The 20,697-nt window shown below is 45.4% G+C and overlaps 1 protein-coding gene across 3 annotated transcripts in view; it reads left to right on the top strand.

The window, feature by feature from the left end:
* Positions 1-17,342: 17,342 nt before the first annotated feature.
* REV1 (REV1 DNA directed polymerase) overlaps positions 17,343-20,697 on the top strand; it is a 75,232-nt gene continuing 71,877 nt past the window's right edge. For all 3 annotated transcript variants that reach the window (XM_052649664.1, XM_052649663.1, XM_052649665.1), the window contains exon 1: positions 17,343-17,468. The gene's annotated coding sequence lies outside the window, so the exon portion shown is untranslated. The remainder of the gene's footprint in view (positions 17,469-20,697) is intronic.

The following is a 20,697-nucleotide window of genomic DNA, read 5'->3' as shown; positions in this document are numbered from 1 at the left end:
CAAAGTACTGGAGTTTTAGCCTCAGCATCAGTCCTTCCAATGAACACCCAGGACTGGTCTCCTTTAGGATGGACTGGTTGGATCTCATTGCAGTCCAAGATCTCGCAAGAGTCTTCTCCAGCACCACAGTTCAAAGCATCAGTTCTTCAGTGCTCAGCTTCCTTCACAGTCCAACTCTCACATCCATACATGACCACTGGAAACACCATAGCCTTGACTAGATGGACCTTTGTTGGCAAAGTAATATCTCTGCTTTTGAATATGCTATCTAGGTTGGTCATAAAGTTCCTTCCAGGGGTAAGCGTCTTTAAATTTCATGGCTGCAGTCACCATCTGCACTGATTTTGGAGCCCAAAAAAATGAATTCTGACACTGTTTCCACTGTTTCCCCATCTATTTCCCATGAACTGATGGGACCAGATGCCATGATCTTCGTTTTCTGAATGTTGAGCTTTAAGCCAACTTTTTCATTCTCCACTTTCACTTTCATCAAGAGGCTTTTTAGTTCCTCTTCACTTTCTGCCATAAGGGTGGTGTCATCTGCATATCTGAGGTTATTGATATTTCTCCCGGGAATCTTGATTCCAGCTTGTGTTTCTTCCAGCCTGGCGTTTCTCATGATGTACTCTGCATATAAGTTAAATAAGCAGGGTGACAATATACAGCCTTGACGTACTCCTTTTCCTATTTGGAACCAGTCTGTTGTTCCATGTCCAGTTCTAACTGTTGCTTCCTGACCTGCATACAGATTTCTCAAGAGGCAGGTCAGGTGGTCTGGTATTCCCATCTCTTTCACTATTTTCCACAGTTTATTGTGATCCACACAGTCAAAGGCTTTGGCATAGTCAATAAAGCTGAAATAGATGATTTTTTGGAACTCTCTTGCTTTTTCCATGATCCAGCGGATGTTGGCAATTTGATCTCTGGTTCCTCTGCCTTTTCTGAAACCAGCTTGAACATCTGGAAGTTCATGGTTCACATATTGCTGAAGCCTGGCTTGGAAAATTTTGAGCATTACTTTACGAGCATGTGAGATGAGTGCAATTGTGCAGTAGTTTGAGCATTGTTTGGCATTGCCTTTCTTTGGGATTGGAATGAAAACTGACCTTTTCCAGTCCTGTGGCCACTGCTGAGTTTTCCAAATTTACTGGCATATTGAGTGCAGCACTCACAGATCATCTTTCAGGATTTGAAATAGCTCCACTGGAATTCCATCACCTCCACTAGCTTTGTTCCTAGTGATGCTTTCTAAGGCCCACTTGACTTCACATTCCAGGATGTCTGGCTCTAGCTGAGTGATCACACCATTGTGATTATCTGGGTCATGAAGATCTTTTTTGTACAGTTCTTCTGTGTATTCTTGCCACCTTTTCTTAATATCTTCTGCTTCTGTTAGGTCCATACCATTTCTGTCCTTTATTGAGCCCATCTTTGCATGAAATGTTTCCTTGGTATCTCTAATTTTCTTGAAGAGATCTCTAGTCTTCCCCATTCTGTTGTTTTCCTCTATTCGTTTGCATTGATTGCTGAGGAAGGCTTTCTCATCTCTCCTTGCTATTCTTTGGAACTCTGCATTCAAATGGCTATATCTTTCCTTTTCTCCTTTGCTTTTCACTTCTCTTCTTTTCATAGCTATTTGTAAGGCCTCCTCAGACAGCCATTTTGCTTTTTTGCATTTCTTTTCCATGGGGATGGTCTTGATCCCTGTCTCCTGTACAGTGTCACGAACCTCCATCCATAGTTCATCAGGCACTCTGTCTATCAGATCTAGTCCCTTAAATCTATTTCTCACTTCCACTGTATAGTCATAAGGGATTTGATTTAGGTCCTACCTGAATGGTCTAGTGGTTTTCCCTTCTTTCTTCAATTTAAGTCTGAATTTGGCAACAAGGAGTTCATGATCTGAGCCACAGTCAGCTCCCTGTCTTGTTTTTGCTGACTGTATAGAGCTTCTCCATCTATGGCTGCAAAGAATATAATCAATCAATCTGATTTTGGTGTTGACCATCTGGTGATGTCCATGTGTAGAGTCTTCTCTTGTGTTGCTGGAAGAGGGTGTTTGCTATGACCAGTGCATTCTCTTGGCAAAACTCTATTAACCTTTGCCCAGCTTCATTCTGTACTCCAAGGCCAAATTTGCCTGTTATTCTAGGTATTTCTTGACTTCCTACTTTTGCATTCCAGTCCCCTATAATGAAAAGGACATCTGTTTTGGGTATTAGTTCTAAAAGGTCTTATAGATCTTCATAGAACTGTTCAACTTCAGCTTCTTCAGCAATACTGGTTGGGACATAGACTTGGATCACCGTGATATTGAATGGTTTGCCTTGGAAACAAACAGAGCATTCTGTCATTTTTGAGATTGCATCCAAGTACTGCATTTTGGACTCTTGTTGACTATGATGGCTACTCCATTTCTTCTAAGGGATTCCTGCACACAGTAGTAGATATAATGGTCATCTGAATTAAATTCACCCATTCCAGTCCATTTTAGTTCACTGATTCCTAGAATGTGGACGTTCACTCTTGCCATCTCCTGTTTGACCACTTCCAATTTGCCTTGATTCATGGACCTGACATTCCAGGTTCCTATACAATATTGCTCTTTACAGCATCAGACCTTGCTTCTATCACCAGTCACATCCACAACTGGGTATTGTTTTTGCTTTGGCTCCATTCCTTCATTCTTTCTGGATTTATTTCTCCACTGATCTCCCGTAGCATATTGGGCACCTACCGACCTGGGGAGTTCCTCTTTCAGTATCCTAACTTGCCTTTTCATACTGTTCATGGGGTTCTCAAGGCAAGAATACTGAAGTGGTTTGCCATTCCCTTCTGTCAGACCTCTCCACCATGACCCGTCCGTCTTGGGTGGCCCCACACAGCATGGCTTAGTTTCATTGAGTTAGACCAGGTTGTGGTCCGTGTGATTAGATAGACTAGTTTTCTGTGATTATGGTTTCAGTTTGTCGGCCCTCTGATGCCCTCTCACAACACTTACCATCTCACTTGGGTTTCTCTTACCTTGGACGTGGTATCTCGTCACGTCTGCTCCAGCAAAGCGTAGCCACTGCTCCTTACCTTGGATGAGGTCGCTCCTCCTGACCTTGAATGTGGAATAGCTCCTCTCAGCCCTCCTGTGCCCGTGCAGCTGCCGCTCCTTGGATGTGGGGTTGCTCCTCTCAGAGAAGCTCTATACAGTCAGCAAAAACAAGACTGGGAGCTGACTGTGGCTCAGATCATGAATTCCTTATTGCCAAATTCAGACTTAAATTGAAGAAAGTAGGGAAAACCACTAGACCATTCAGGTAGGACCTAAATCAAATCCCTAATAATTATAAAGTGGAAGTCACAAATAGATTCAAGGGATAAGATCTGACAGACAGAGTGCCTGTAGAACTATGGACAGAGGTTTGTGACATTGTGTCGGAGGCAGGGATCAAGACCATCCCCAAGAGAAAGAAATGCAAAAAGGCAAAAGAGCTGTCTGAAGAGGCCTTACAAATAGCTGAGAAAATAAGAGAAGCGAAAGGCAAAGGAGAAAAGGAAAGATATAGCCATTTGAATGCAGAGTTCCAAAGAATAGCAAGGAGAGATAAGAAAGCCTTCCTCAGTGATCAATGCAAAGAAATAGAGGAAAACAATAGAATGGGAAAGACTAGAGATCTCCTCAAGAAAATTAGAGATACCAAGAGAACATTTCATGCAATCATGGGCTCGATAATGGACAGAAATGGTATGGACGTAACAGAAGCAGATGACATTAAGAAGAGGTGGCAAGAATACACAGAACTATACAAAAGAGATCTTCATGACCCAGATAATCACAATGGTATGATACTCACCTAAAGCCAGACATCCTGGAATGCAAAGTCAAGAGGGCTTTAGGAAGCATCACTATGAACAAAGTTAGTGGAGGTGATGGAATTCCAGTTGAGCTGCTTCAAATCCTGAAAGATGATGCTGTGAAAGTGCTGCACTCAATATGCCAGAGAATTTGGAAAACTCAGCAGTGGCCACAGGGCTGGAAAAGGTCAGTTTTCATTTCTGCCTTTCATCCAACGAAAGGCAATGTCAAAGAATGCTCAAACTACCACACAATTGCACTCATCTCACATGCTAGTAAAGTAATGCTCAAAATTCTCCAAGCCAGGTTTCAACAATATGTGATCCGTGAACTTCCAGATATTCAGGCTGGATTTAGAAAAGGCAGAGGAACCAGAAATCAGATTGCCAACATCTGTTGGACCATTGAAAAAGCAAAAGAATGCCAGAAAAACATCTACTTCTACTTTATTAACTACACCAAAGCCTTTGACTGTGTGGATCACCACAAACTGTGGAAAACTCTGAAAGAGATGGGAATACCAGACCACCTGACCTGCCTCTTGAGAAATCTGTATGCAGGTCAAGAAGCCCCAGTTAGAACTGGACATGGAACAGCCGACTGGTTCCAAATAGGAAAAGGAGTATGTCAAGGCTGTATATTGTCACCCTACTTACTTAACTTATATGCAGAATACATCATGAGAAATGCTGGACTGGAAGAAACACAAGCTGGAATCAAGATTCCCGGGAGAAATATCAATAACCTCAGATATGCAAATGACACCACCCTTATGGCAGAAAGTGAAGAACTAAAGAGCCTCTTGTTAAAAGTGAGAGTTGGCTTAAAACTCAACATTCAGAACACTAAGATCAGGGTATCAGGTCCCATTACTTCATGGCAAATAGATGGGGAAACAGTGATGACTTTATTATATTGGGCTCCAAAATCACTGCAGGTGGTGACTGCAGCCATGAAATTAAAAAACACTTGCTCCTTGGAAGAAAAGTTATGACCAACCTAGAGAACATATTAAAAAGCAAAGACATTACTTTCCCAACAAAGGTCCATCTAGTCAAAGCTATGCTTTTTCCAGTAGTCATGAATGGATATGAGAGTTGGACTATAAAGAAAGCTGAGCGCTGAAGAATTGAAGCTTTTGAACTGTGGTGTTGGAGAAGACTCTTGAGAGTCCCTTGGACAGCAAGGAGATCTAAGCATTCCATCCTAAAGGCAATCAGTCCTGAATATTCTTTGGAAGGACTGATGCTGAAGCTGAAACTCCAATACTTTGGCCACCTGATGTGAAGAACTGACTCATTTGAAAAAACCCTGATGCTGGGAAAGATTGAAGGTGGGAGGAGAAGGGGACGACAGAGGATGAGATGGTTGGATGGCCTCATTGACTCAGTGGACATGAGTCTGAGTAAACTCCAGGAGTTGGTGTTGGACAGGGAGGCCTGGTGTGCTGCAGTCCATGGGGTCGCAGAGTCGGACTCGACTGAGTGACTGAACTGAACTAAAAAGGAAAAAGAAATTTGCCTGCTTTTGTGTTCCCAACTTGTTTTCACCTATTTCTCTAGTGAGAGGGACATGTATTTTACTCATATTTTTATTAAATAACTTCATAAAGTTTTGTCTTCTACTGTAAAACTAATCATCCAGAAATCTCGCAAAAAAACAACAACAACAAAAATAGAACTAGAGGAATTCTAAAAGAAAATTAGCAAACCTCTCAGAAACCCTTAACTCCCATAGCCTAAAGTATTATCATTAACTGCAATGTCTAAGCAGGAGATCTCAGGGACAAAGGTTTGGTCTCTGGGTCAGGAAGATCCCTTGGAGGAGAGCATAGCAACCCACTCCAGTATTCTTGCCTGGAGAATCCCATGGACACAGGAACCTGGGGTCACTAAAGAGTTGGAGATGACTTAGCGACTAAATGACAACAAACAGTCTCTGCAAGGTCTATGACCTGGAGATTTAGTGAAAGGACCATGTCAGTTAATAGCAGTAAAACCCCCAAGGTATTGGATCTTAGCTTTATGTTTTCATGAATCCCAAAAGCCAGTCTAATTTCGCATCTAGAGTTGTCATGGACAGCCATGTAGCCCTTGATTTCCTGTTAACCAGCCAAGGGGAAGTTTGTGCCATAGCAAATACTTTGGTTGCACCTGTATAAACACAAGTGTACATATAACAGCTTTGAGTAAGCTAGAAGAAAAATCCATCTGGCTTTCTTGAAGAACCTCCGGTGGACTACAGTATACACCTTCATTGCCTGGGTCTCATCCTCTAGACTTGGCCCCAACCCAATGCCAAAGGCTAACAGTATTCTACTTCTGATAATTGTCTGTGTTGCAGTTGGCTGATGTAGCCTGTCCAGAGTCTTAAAAGCTTCTGCAAAGCCACTGTCACATAAGAATTTCAACAACTCCTCCTACAATAGAAGAAGGAAAGATTAACCTTCGATTAACCACAGACTACATTCAAAGGACACTTTTCTGATCATAATCAACAAAAACCTGGCAACAGTAGCAATCTGGATATCATGATTGATGTCTCATGGCCTGACTTCATCTGCCCTTGACCAAAGTGAATGAGAAAGAAAAAAAGGAAAAAAAAATAGAGCAGCCTGTGAAACTGGCCTGTCACAGCGAGGTGTGTAAGTCTCCTAGTAGAAAGAAACAATCTCACAGCTTCCCATTCTCAGGCAAGGTCTCTCTGAGACCTGGATGAAATGAGACCTAGCAAGGTCACTTCATAGTTTTGCTTAAATATGGAAAAACCAAGGTCACTCTGCCACTCAGAACTACCAAACAGCTCCTATCTCAACTAATTACAACTTGATCTTCCTTCTGATCTTCTCTCCCCACAGGTAAGAGTTATTAAGACAAGCAATCATAGAATTACCCCTGCTTTCTGACATCCAATCTAGAGTGTACCCCCACTTCCTTAAACCTGCTTCCAAATCACCCACCCAAAGACAGATCTTACAGTAGATGCTTCCTCTCACTCTGCCTGAGAGAGTCCCCCCAACACACACACACATACTGCGTGTCCTCCATTGCTAGTGATAACTGTTGCTGTAGTTGTTTAGTTGCTAAATAGTGTCTGACTCTTTATGATCCCACATACTGTAGCCTGCCAGGCTCCTCTGTCCAAGGAATTTCCTAGGCAAGAATATTGGAGTGGGTCACCATTTCCTTTTCCAGGGGATCTTCCCAACCCAGGGATCAAACCCGCATTTCTTGCATCAACAAACAGATTCTTTACCATTGAGCCACCAGAGCCCAGTGAGTAATACACTAGATTGCTAACTACAGGTGTGTCCCCAGTGGTCTTTGCCTGGCAAGTATTGACAAATTCATCATAGGAGGAGTCATAACAAAGATGATATCTTAGGGAGATTCATCTGAAACTAACATGTGGGAGGGGCCAGAGAAAAGGGCAGGGGGATCTTTTTAGGAAGCAACTGTGTGAGTCTGAAAAGAAAGGAATGAGCTAAAACTACAGTCATTGGAATAAAGACAAAGAGACAAGGGACGCTTGGAAGAAAAGTTGGTGGGAACTGAGCAATTATCATTCTTTTATCCACGCAACCAATGCCTGCAGGACACAGTGCTGATCAAGACAACCAAATCTCTCTTCTCAGAGAGCTCATACTCCAGTGAGGGCAGTGAGATGGAGACCATTTGGGCACAAAATAAGAAAGGAGATGGACAACAGAGCCGGGGATGTGATGGAAAGTGGACAGAAAGCGTGGTGGCAACACCTTGGGCAGGCTGGTCATTGGGAAGGTCACTCTGCCAAGGTGAGGGATGAACTGGGGCCTGAAGAGGAGGCAGGAGCTGGTCACACAGGGAGCTTGGAAGGAGTATTTTGGACAGAGGGACAGATAAGGGGGAAGAGCCAGAGGCAGAGTTGAGGAAAGGCACAAAGTTTGACTGCAGAGTGGTGGGTGAAGGAGAGAGTGCCCCAAAGTGATGCTGCTGAGGAAGCAGGCCAGTGACCCAGAGGCCAAGAGAAGACTTCCACTGCAGAGTGGAAAACTGCACAGACGCTGCTTGCCCCTAGAGCCCCTTTCCTCGCCCATTTCTTCTTTCCTGCTGCCCTTCTCATTTCCTTCTGAGGATCTGGGCTCTCTGAGCAGTGGTGTTCTAGCTCCAGGACACTGATGAGCCATATTCCCACCTCTTCCTGGCTCATAAGGGGAGGGGGGGGCCATTTGCTAGCCTCTGGCTCAGCATTTGCAATGATCTCCCCGGCAGGAATTTCAAACACTCCCTACTAAAAATCACTGTGCACAGAGCCAACCCTCAGCTTTACTTCATCATTACAGAAGTAACCTCCAGAAATGCCCAAAGTTTGGTGATGGATGGTTAAGCTCGTGTCTGAGAATGAGACCAAATGGTGCTTTTCAAAATTCAAGTTGCTTTTCCATAGCTTTCTTTTAATTAGTTCATTGGTTTGCCTGTTCTGGGTCTTCGTTGCAACACGTAGGATCTTCAGTTGCAGCACGTAGGATCTTCAGTTGCAGCATGAGAACTCTTAGTTGGGGCATGCCAGATCTTTAGCTACAGCATGTGGGATTTCGTTCCCTGACCAGGAATCGAACCCATGACCCCTGCATTGGGAGCTTGGAGTCTCAGCCATTGGACCACCAGGGAAGTCCCTCTATAGCTTTCTTCTTGGCCATTTTCCCACAGTAGATTTTGCATTTGCCTAAACTATTGTCTGGGGGCTTCCCTGGTGGCTCAGAGGATAAAGGGTCTGCCTGCAATGCAGGAGACCCGGGTTCGATCCCTGGGATGGGAAGATCCCCTGGAGAAGGAAATGGCAACCCACTCCAGTATTCTTGCCTGGAGAATCCCATGGACAGAGGAGCCTGGTGGGCTACAGTCCATGGGGTGGCAAGAGTTGGACATGACTGAGCGACTTCACTTTCACTTTCACTTAAACTATTCTCTGGGCTTCCCAGGTGGCATTAGTGGTAAAGAACCCGCCTGCCAATGCAGGAGACGTAAGAGAAGTGGGTTTGATCCCTGTGTCGGGAAGATCTTCTAGAAGAGGGCATGGCAGCCCACTCCAGTATTCTTGCCTGGAGAATCCCCATGGACAGAGGAGCCTGGTGGGCTACAGTCCATAGAGCTGCACAGTTGGACATGACTGAAGCGACTTAGCATGCGTGCACGCAAACTATTGTCTGTTGCGACTTTGTCTTTCAGTTGTTTTTTTGTTGTTTTTCCTTCAAGGTAACTGTGCTTCTTCCTACTCTAGAATCTTCACATTGGTTGGATTTTGTTTTCAACTTTTATCTATGTCTCTGTTTCTTTGCTGGACACCTTTGAGACAATACTGTCTGAGCTTGGCGCTTTGCCTGGCTGAAGTGCACTCCGCCTGTTAATAACCACTTCTGCCAATGCCCTTTCGCTCAGTCTCCTCCTGAACATCAACTGTTGTTCCCAGATTTTGGCGATTTTGGCTATTCTTCACTCTTCCTCTGTGAGTCATGAAACTGTCTTTTTAAAAAGTTATTTCTTTTGTACTCTGAGCCGCTCTTCCCCGCATGCAAAAACATTTGATGTCTCGTATATGTGGCTTAAAAGCCAACGATTATGAATGCCGCTTGCAATACTGAGCCTCTTAGTTTTTAAAAAATCTTTCTCTGATTAAATTCATATAATGATGAATTCTGCTTTTCTTTTATAATCCCCTTATCTCTATTCTGACTTCCTCTTGTCCTTAAAAAAAAAAAAAAGAGAAGCAAAAGCCTCTCTGTTGTTCTTTGTATCCTTAATTGAATATATTACTTAACCATTTTAGCTTTTAAAAATCATATTCAATGAATTGCATTCTTTTGAATATTTTGGACTTCATAATACAACCATCACTCCAGTTCACTTTTTTCAGTTTTTAAAACTTTAAAATGAATGTTTTCTAAATTTATTTACCAAAGGAGGAAGACTGGAGGGAGAAACTGGGAGTTGGGATTGACATATACACGCTACTATATCTAAAATAGATAACCAACAAGGACCTACTGTACAGCATAGGGAACTATACTCAATACTCTATACTAACCTATATAGGAAAAGAATCTGAAAAAAATGGATATATGTATATATATAACTGAATCACTTTGCTGTACACCTGAAACTAACACAATCAACTATACTCCAATATAAAATAAAACTTTTTAAAATATTAGGGTTTTCACAGGGTGTTAGAACTAGGGAAAACATCATTTATCACAGTCCACTCATTGAACAAACCAGGAATTTGAGGTTTGGAGAAGCTGAACTATTTGTCCAAAATTAAGTGGCTCATTGGTGCTGGTGTCAGAACCAGACACCTGGTCCCTATCCCCTGGTCCAGTGATGTTTCTATAACAGAACCAAGTCTCCATTTAAAGTGGCATCTATGTTTGAATAGCATCGGCCTAAGTCATCATTTTCACAACTTGTGGATTAATCGTTTTTCCTCCAGTATTTAACACCTACAAACACTTTATTGGAAATCATCCAATAAAGTTCAGAAGCAGACTCCATCCTTCAAGGTCCCTGCAGGTCCCTGGACTCATTGTTGACAGAGTGGGCAGTGGAAGTCTCTGTGCTTTATTTTCAGCTTTTCTGCCGATGCGGTACATAACTTCAGTTGTATTTTCCCTTTGGGCTTTCCTAATGTGATAGATTCTGGTTACAGACAGACCCTAAGGAAAACCTTATCTAGGACAGTCTAAAAACCAGATATACGGCATCATTTAGGACAGTCACTTTGGGCAAGTGCACTTACTTTTCCTCCAAAAATGTGATCTTCCCACCTCTGTTGCTAATTGAGTACATTTCTCATCCTCTCCCACTAAGTCCAAGACTCATGGCAGTTTGGAATGTCCCTTGGGTTTGCTTACTGTTCTAGTGAAAGGGGAGGGCTGATCAATTAGCCTGTGTGCTTATGTTGTTTTCTCCTTATGGTGGCGCATAGTGAGTCCCTGAGATCAAGTTCTGCTAAAGTCCAAAATCATGGGAATTTGCTGGTCCCCAGGAAAGTTGAGCTGAGAGCTGTTGGTCTAAGCCCTGACCTTGGTTCTTTGTGATGTTAGTAGGGAGAAATGCTTTAACTCTCCAAAGACAGTCTGATCAACCTTTCAGATGAGTGAAACACAGATTTTAATCTTCGTATCCTTGAAAGTGAAAGTGTTAGTCTCTCAGTTGTATCTGACTCTTTGTGACCCATGGACTACAGCCCACCAGGCTCCTCTGTCCATGGGATTCTCCAGGCAAGAATACTGGAGTGGATTGCCATTCCCTCTCTGGGGATCTTCCCAACTCAGGGATCGAACCTGGGTCTCCTGCGTTGCAGGCAGATTCTTTGCTGTCTGAGCCACCAGAGAAGCCCTTAGTAACCTTGGCTGCTAGGTTTATTGAAACCAACTTGAGTCAACTCACACTTGACAGAGAAATCAGCTTCAAGGACACAGGCCTATCACAGAGCCAGGGCTGGCAAGGCCTGGAAAAGCCCCGAGAGGGAGCCCAGGAGGAGTTTTGTCCACTGCAGCTGCTTTGCTCTGGGAATCTGCTCTGGGAATCCACAAGAGGCTTCCTGGCAGCCAGCCCAGAAATTCCCCAGAGGCTGTGTGTCACCTGGGGATACCCTTTCTCTGTTCTGATTCCAAACTCTCTAGCCGGGGCCCAGGATAAATGGAGGTGGGGTACAATTACATTTGCTTGGTTCTTTGTAACTCTAACCTGAGAATAAATGTTCATAAGGGCCCACCCTCAATTTCAAACATGCACAAAGATCCACACACACTCATACGCATTGTCTAAGGAAACACTCCTTGTAGTTTTAAATGTTGTCAGTTCAGTTGCTCAGTTGCGTCTGACTCTCTGTGACCCCCTGGACTGTAGCCTGCCAGGCTTCTTTGTCCATGGGATTCTCTAGCCAAGAATACTGGAGTGGGTTGCCATTTCATCCTTCAGGGGACCTTCCCATCCCAGGGATCGAACCCCAGTCTCCTGCAGCCCCTGCATTGCAGTCAGATTCTTTACATGCTTTTTTTTTTTTTCCTGGCTGATATCCAGTGGTAGTATTCCCAGGCAATTCATAAATAAAATACATTGCTTCGTGCACAAGGAGATTTAGAGAAAGGGAAAGGAAGAAAGCAAGAAGAAAATCTATCACTCAGATTATTGATCGATCCCAGATAGAACACACAGGCTCTGAAACAGCTGATACAAACATCAGGAAGGAACAACTGACCTAAGCAAACCAGAAAAATAATCATTCATTAATTTTAAAAATAATTCAATGTGACTTTCTGGTTTGAGCACACATTATTTCTTCCAAATCTCACAAAAAATGACCATAAGTAGATTTTTTTTTTAAATTGAAGTACAGTTGATTTACAATGTTGTGTTAATTTCACATGTACAGCAAAGTGATTCAGTTATATCCAAATATTCTTTTTCAATTTCTTTTCTATTAAAGATTACTATAAGATATTGAATATCTTTCCTTGTTGCACACAGTAGGACTTTCTCATGTGTCTATTTTATATATAGTGGTGTGTATCTGTTAGTCCCAAATTCCTAATTCATCCTTCCCCACCTTTCACCCTTTGGTAACCAGAGGATTGTTTTCTATGTCTGTGAGTCTGTTTCTGTCTTGTAAATAAGTTCATTTGTATCTTTTTTTGTAGATTCCACATATAAGCAATATCATATGTTAACCATTACAGGTTGTTACAAGATATTGAGTAAAGCTTCCTGTGCTATACAGTAGGTCCTTGTTGGTTATCTATTTTATATATAGTAATGTGTATCTGTTAATTCCAGCCTCCTAATTTATCCCTCCCTTGCCTTTCTTCTTTGGTAACCATAAGTTTGTTTTCTGTCTGTGAATCGTATCATTTTAAACTCCACATACCAGCGATAACATGTGATTTTAATCTTTCTCTGACTTAAGTGTGACAATGAACACCCAGGACTGGTCTCCTTTAGGATGGACTGGTTGGTCCTGGGTGTTCATTGGAAGGACTGATGCTGAGGCTGATGTGAAGAGTTGACTCATTGGAAAAGACTCTGATGCTGGGAGGGACTGGGGGCAGGAGGAGAAGGGGACGACAGAGGATGAGATGCCTGGATGGCATCACTGACTCAATGCATGTGAGTTTGGGTGAACTCCAGGAGTTGGTGATGGACAGGGAGGCCTGGCATGCTGCGATTCATGGGGTTGCAAAGAGTCAGACACGACTGAGGGACTGAACTGAAGTGTGACAATCTCTAGGTCCATCCATGGTGCTGCAGTGGCATTATTTCGTTCTTTTCATGGCTGAGTAATATTCCACTGTATATGTGTACCACATTTCTTTATCCATCCCTTTGTTTCCATGTCCTGGCTATCGTAAATAGTGCTGCCATGAATATTGGGGTGCATGTATCTTTTCAAATTAAGGTTTTCTCCAGGTATATGCCCAGGATTGGGATTGCTCCATCATATCATAGCTCTATTTTTAGTTTTTTAAGGAACCTCCATACTGTTCTCCATAGTGGCTGCACCAATTTACATTCCCACCAACAGTATAGGAGGGTTCCCTTTTCTCCACACCCTCTCCAGAATGTACTGTTTGTAAATTTTTTATGATGGCCATTCTGACCCGTATGAGGTTGTACCTCACTGTAGTTTTGATTTGCATTTGCCCTTTTCTTCATTATACTTGCTTTGCAAAATCCCTACCCAGGCCAGATGCAACCCCCTGCCTCCTCTAAGCCTGCACCTGAACACCTAGGCTATTACAAGTCCTCCTGACTGCCTCCCAAACCTATTTTCCATGCAGCAAACAAAGTGACTTTCTAAAGCCACGCTATCCCTTAAAGCCTTTAGGACAGAGTCAAAACCCAGTCGTATGGGGCCCTACCCTGCCCTGACCCCTGCTTGCCTCTCCAGCCTCCTTTTTCAGCACACACCCACCCCCACCCATGCCCCTCTGTACTTCACACTTGGCAGTTTCTGGAATGTTCTTTGTTCTCCCTCCCTTCTCTGCCTTTACACGTGTTGCTCCCTCCATGGGCAGTGGTATCCCACTTGTCTCTCAGTTCTTCCTGGGATGTCATTCTCTCTAGGAAACCTCCCAGACATCCTTCCTGTGTGCTTCATGGACTACTCTCTGGCAGCAGCTCTGAGCCTGTACGGCAAGTATGTGGTGTCTATTTGCTTCCCTTGCTACACTGGGAACTTTTCAAGGGCAGGACATGCGTTATGTTCACTATTCACACAACGATGACTGGCATTCAGAATGCTCGTCATAAGTAATTATTGAATCATCTAGAATTTTGTGAACTATGTTATCTAAGTATATTGGATTTATTCCAGAACCCCTCAGATATCAACATCCCCAGAGGCTCAAGCCCCTTATATAACACAGTGTGGTACAGTCAGGCCACTGTTTCCACAGTTCCAAATCTGATGGATTCAGTCAGTTACAGATGGCACTGTGTGTGCTAAGTCGTGTCCGACTCTGTGACCCCATGGACTTTAGCCCACCAGGCTCCTCTATCTATGGGCTTTTCCAGGCAAGAATATTGGAGTGGATTGCTCTTTCCTACTCCAGGGGATCTTCCTGACCCAGGGATCGAATTTACATCTCTTGAGTCTCCTACATTGGCAGATGGGTTCTTTACTCCTAGCGCCACCTGGGAAGCCCAGTTACAGATGGAATTCTGCCCTTATAGGGCTGATATTATACGTATCTGCCCATGGTGTGTCTTTACTCTGTAAAAACAGGTACTGTGTTTAGAAGAATTAAGTCTTGGTAAGCCAATTCTGGTTCCATTTTCCTCTCAAAATTTCTGTGGGCTTGTGCTCCTTCTTATTATTTTGTCTTTTGGCATAAATTGCCTTATAACATAAAAGCATATACTGCCTTATAACAATTAGCAAGATCACTCCTTCCTAAGAGCAAATACATGAGTTACAGTGTGTATTTCACCCAAGGGACTTGAGTACAGATCTATGTTTTTTAATGGTTCCATGTATTTATTTTCTGTTGTTGGCATGTGAGAAAACTAGAGGAATGTGAGAAGACTAGATGTTTCCAAGAAGAGTTTACTGCTGGATATGGAGGTTAAAAGATAGCAGGGTCATGTCCTTATCCAGGGCTGTCCCTACAGGTGTCAGGGGTCTGCACTTTCATAGGATCTTGAGATGGCATTAATATTAGACTTTTAAAAAATGATTTTTAATAAAGTTCAGAAAAGAGGAGTAAGGTGCAGTTCCCCCAAAGGGCTCCCCTATGTAAGAGAGTCCTGAGTGGCCTTTTCAGCTGCTTTTACCCAAAGGTGAGGCCAGCTCTCCTTAGACTGGGAAAGTTAATCCTCATGAGAATAAATGGAAGTAAATAAATGAATGAATGAGTGTAGGTGACTGGATAAAATTGAAATAGAAGGGTCTTTAGGCACTGTGTAATATATTATTGGAATATTATAACAGAATATTCTAGAATGGGCAAAAGAAAACTTTGGCAAAATTGTACCAAAGGATTCTGTGGTTTGTGTATATCTGCATATAAAATGTGTAGGTATAAAACATACATTTATCTATTCTTTATCTCTCTTTTTAGCCTGTTTTATCTAGAGAGCACACTGATTTTTCTACCTTGTAATTGGAGACTGCCTACCAGTTTGCACTAAAATGCAGCTAATACCATTTAACTATATTCTATAAAGGTGTTGCTGAGGTCAGTTATCTCAATGTCTGTGTTTCTTTCTTGAGAAAATAGAGGGGAAAAAAATCTTTGGCTTGGATAGGAGAGAGTGGGAAAGAAAATGGAAATATAAGAGTATTTTTCCTGTAGAGTTCACAGGTCAGTCTTCAATTTGAAAACCGAGTTTTACCATTTCATGTTATAGAATACTGACATTTATAGATTTACATTAAAAAAAAAATCAGGTGATACCCTGATGTTGCCGCCAGTACCTGTTTGTGGTCCTGTTGAAACGATGCCTTTTGTATTAAATTATGACATCTCAGAAGAACATTTTCAGTACTCAAGTTGAAGTGCATTTATAGAAGTCTGCTGCTGCTGCTGCTGCTGCTGCTGCTAAGTCGCTTCAGTCGTGTCCGACTCTGTGCAACCCCATAGACGGCAGCCCACCAGGCTCCCCAGTCCCTGGGATTCTCCAGGCAAGAACGCTGGAGTGGGTTGCCATTTCCTTCTCCAGTGCATGAAAGTGAAAAGTGAAAGTGAAGTGTCCGACTCTTCGCGACCCCATGGACCGCAGCCTACCAGGCTCCTCAGCTATAAAGCAGCAAAAAACAAGGGACTGGAAAAAAGAAACAAGTTGAATACTGGAGAAGGCAATGGCAACACACTCCAGTGGGCTGAATCACCAGTAAACAAGTCTCTGCTCTGCAAAATCAGTTTTGAAAAGAGTACTAACTGTTTCCTAAGCACTTGCAAACTCTTCAAGTCTTTCAGGTAAGGGAATAAATGGACAGTGTTGAGCCTTTGCTGGGGGGTTCGCTTCATGCTTGTGCGTTGCAACAACAAAGACTATTGTAATGGAGATATGGGATGATCTGGCAAACCAAAACTGCCAAGAGAGGGAAAACGGTCCTTATACAACAACCTGTCTTTTGCCAGAAGGTCCTCAATTATAATTGTATTTAGACATAGATAATATATGATTATTTTTTGGACAGTAGTATCAAATTGCTTTCACGTGTAACCCCAGTGCTGCATGTGGGATGGGCCACCTGCCGCAGGTTTACAAATATCCAGGTGCAATGCAGGGCGAGCCTGGTCGCGCAGGAACCAGTGTTCGAGCCCCCAAAGGAGCTGGCAACGCTCACCCTCGGCGGCGCAGCGTTCGTTCCCACTAATCTCCGTGGGCCCTGATTCCCGGTCGCCCCCTGACACAGAGCAAAGTGTCAGTTCGCGAGTGTCCCTTTCGTCACTAGATGTCACTGTGAGTCAACGGCTAGTGGCGGGGGACCCCGGTGTTTTACGGATCTTCCAGGGTTTCCAGCATGGTCAGTCCCTGTACTTGTGCCCTCCCAGACCCGGGAGCGCTGAGCCGGGCGGGGCCTCCCGGAGGCCGGGACGGCTCCGCGACCCAAGCGGAAGGCGCGAGGGGCTCGGGGTGCAAGGCTGGCGGCGCGATGCGGAAGGCGGACCAGCGCCGCGCTCCTCTCCGCCCCCGCGAGCGAGATGGTCAGGTGCCACGGAGGCGCGGCCCGCTGCGGGCCGGCCGGGGAGGGCAGGGGCTCGGCGCCCGCGGTTCGCCATCGCCCAGGGCAGGGCTCCATGCGGGCGCGGGCGCCGCGCGGGGCGGGGCGCAAGCAGCCGCGGGCGGGGCGGGGCGGGGCCTGGGAGCGCGCCGGCCGCCGGAGGGGGCGGGGCGGGGCGGGGCGGAGCCGCGGCGCGCGCGCCCGCCGGGGGGAGGGGCGGAGCGGGCGCCGAGCGCGCGCAGGCCGGCCGCCGCGAGCGTGGGGCGAGCGTGGACCGCGGCGCGGCGGTGCGACTCCTTCGCCGGCCCTCCTCCCCGCCCCCGGCGAGGGCACCGTGTGCGGCGGCGCCGGGGCCCGCGAGGCCGGAGGAGGCGGCCGCGCCCGGGCATGGTGGTCTGGGACAGGGCTGAAGGTGAGCGACCCCGGGCCGGCGGCGGGGGTGGGGGCGGGGTGGGAGCGGCCCCGCGTCGCGCGGCGCGGCGGCCTGAGGCGGGGCGGGGGCGGGCGCGCCGGCCCGGGCCCGGCGGCCGTTGGTCTCGCGGCCTGGGCGGCCCGCGGCGCCCGAAGCGCGGCAGCTGCCGGGTTATGTAACGCGTGACCTCCCCTTCCCCCTCCGCCATGGCGCGGCCGGCCCGGCGCCGCCGCCCGCGCTCGGCCGCCCGCGGAGGCGCCTCGCCGACGACCCGCGCCCGCGGCCCTCTCCGCCGCGCCCCGCGCCGGCCCCGCTCGGACCGCGCCGCAAACTCCCGGCTGCTGCGCCGGCGCCGCGCCGGCTCTTCAGCCCCGCGCCATTCATTCGTGCGCGCGGGCGGCCGGGCTCCAAGCGTCGCGGGCTGGCGGCCGGGGCCCCGCGCCGGACGCTCCGCCCGGCCTCCGGCCGTGGCGTCTCCCCTCCGCCCCGCGGACCCGGGAATCGGCGTCGGACTCTCCGAAGGCAGTTTTTACTCACTTGTTTTTCCTGGTTACTTATCTGTTGCCTTAATACGCGGGCACCTGTCCCCAACTGTCCTGACAAGCGTACCTCGCCCACTGCACTCCTTGTGAAATGATTCAGCACTTGAGTGGACGGAGAGGGGCATTTCCCTACATGTTTCCTTGCTCTTACTGCCGAAACTCAGTTGGGAAAGAATTAACGTTAGTGTATCACTCCTTAGTTGACGCCCCCCCCCCAACCCTCCTGTGATTAAAAAAAAAAAGGATTGCAGGTGTTGAGTCTACTATTTCTGCCTTCCGCGTCTTTTCAGGTCACGTCCAGCGTAGAGATGGTATCATTTAAATGAGAATAACTAGGCTAGCACGTACCATAAAAGAGCTTGTAACTAGCTGTTAAGGACTTTATGTAATTCTGATCCTTAATTCTGTCTGTCTGCCTAGCCTGTCCACTATAGTCTGCGAGAATTAGCCTTTTCCTCTTTAGTGTGGAACGTAGGTAACCTTGGGTACCGTCTACCTGCTTTCCAAACTTCCATCTCTGCTTTTGCACGAAGGCTCGTCTTAGCCGGAGCAGAAGCTGCTAGTCTTTCCCCCTCGCTGTACTTCCTAGACTCTGGGAAGCTCACCTGTGGATGTTACTGGCTCAGTCCTGTCTGACTCTTTGCGACCCCATGGACTGTAGCCCACCAGGCTCCTCTGTCCATGGAATTCTCCAGGCAAGAACACTGAAGTGGGTTGCCATTCCTTTCTCCAGGAAAGCTCACCTAGAGTCCCTCTCTTTCCAGCAATCCTTCCCTGATCTAGAAGGCTCTTCATTCACTCCTTAGGCTGTTTGCCACTTCTCAGATATTATTGATGATTTTCTTTTTATTTGCATCCTGTCTTTATCTGTAGGTCTTTTGAGGACAGAATCTGTACCAGACTTTCAGAGAACATTACTCCTACTTCATGGTAAACGATTGATATTTAAGATTTTTTTTTTTAAAGGTGGGAATCTTTATGATTAATTTCTTTGGAATCTCAAGCAGAAAATACTTTTTCAAAGTAATGTATTTGAAAATGTAAGATCACTTCATCTTCTGCCCTCCCAACTTCAAAACTCAGATTCTTCATAAAAGAAACCCAGCCCCACCAACAACAAGGTAGTCAGTAATAAGAAGCCAGAAAGAGTCCATGTAATACATATTTTAGAGTCCTGTCTTTGATAGCTGCTGTAGTAGAAAGACAAGAACTTCAGAGTTAGATGTAGGCTTAAATCCTGGCGCTGTCTGTTGTTATCGTGGACAGTTTAAGTTACTGATTTCTCTGATTTTTTCTTTTTCTCTGATTTGTGTAATGAAGACTTCACTTCGTACCTTGGGTATCTGAGGATTAAATGAGTTCTTGAATGTAGGGCGTCTAGTGAGTCCCTGGTACATCGTGGTGCTCCCTCAATACAAGTTATTCCCTTTGGTGTACTTTATTGCAGTCCACAACCTGTTAATAGTATGAGCTGGGATGTGCTGAGACGGAGTGTGAGAAGAAAGCTCATCACAAGAGCTACCACTTTTTGTCTCCAAGTAAATGAACAAGCCCTGAACTAAAGAGCAGTAAAGCTTTCTGCTTCTCAAGAATGTATGGGTTTGTGTGGCATATGATAAATCATAAGAGTATGTTTGTAAGTGAAGGAAATACTTTTTAACCTTTTTTTCTCCTATAACAGTACCCACTAAAGCATTAACATGGATATTTTAAAAAACTGATTTTTTTTCAAAATCAAGTCAGGAATGGGGGATGAGGAAGGAGGAATATTTTAGAGTCTTTTTCAGGGACAGTTAGCTTGCATGCTGTTCTTTTAGTGTCTACTGATAATTAATGCATGGATCCTTGTCCTAGTTGAGGCATCTCAGTTGTGACAGTGCCTTCCCCCATGACCCTGTTTCTCTTGGTCTTACTGACTGATCCCAAAGCAACAGAGTGGTGGTCTTTTTAAAAACATAAATTACACCCTCACTCTTCTTGATCAAAATCCTGCAAAAAGCTTCCTGTCACCCTTAGAATTGAATCAGAACTTTTTGCCGTTTCTTGAACAAATCACGCTGTTCCTGTCTCAGGGATGTTATCCCTGCTGTTCTTTAAGTTGGCCTGCCCCTTCCTCCTGGTGGTGATCTTGCCTTGACAGATGTCTTCCGTTTGCTGCTTAGATGTCATCACATCAGAATGATCCCTTCTCTTACCCCTAAGATGAAGCCAGCCCCTGTCTCTGTCAAATTTCGATTTATTTTGTTTGTTTTCTCTTCCTGGCATGTATCACGAGGTAAGATCCGTCTAGTCAAGGCTATGGTTTTTCCTGTGGTCATGTATGGATGTGAGAGTTGGACTGTGAAGTAGGCTGAGTGCCGAAGAATTGATGCTTTGGAACTGTGGTGTTGGAGAAGACTCTTGAGAGTCCCATGGACTGCAAGGAGATCCAGCCAGTCCATTCTGAAGGAGATGAGCCCTGGGATTTCTTTGGAAGGAATGATGCTAAAGCTGAAACTCCAATACTTTGGCCACCTCATGCGAAGAGTTGACTCATTGGAAAAGACTGTGATGCTGGGAGGGATTTGGGGCAGGAGGAGAAGGGGACGACAGAGGATGAGATGGCTGGATGGCATCACTGACTCGATGGACGTGAGTCTGAGTGAACTCCGGGAGTTGGTGATGGACAGGAAGGCGTGGGGTGCTGC

This window comes from Budorcas taxicolor, chromosome 11, assembly GCF_023091745.1.
Source record: "Budorcas taxicolor isolate Tak-1 chromosome 11, Takin1.1, whole genome shotgun sequence".
In the NCBI taxonomy this organism is placed as follows: Eukaryota; Metazoa; Chordata; class Mammalia; order Artiodactyla; family Bovidae; genus Budorcas; species Budorcas taxicolor.
Note: the sequence above shows the minus strand (reverse complement) of the source record. Positions and strands in the feature narration are given on the sequence as shown.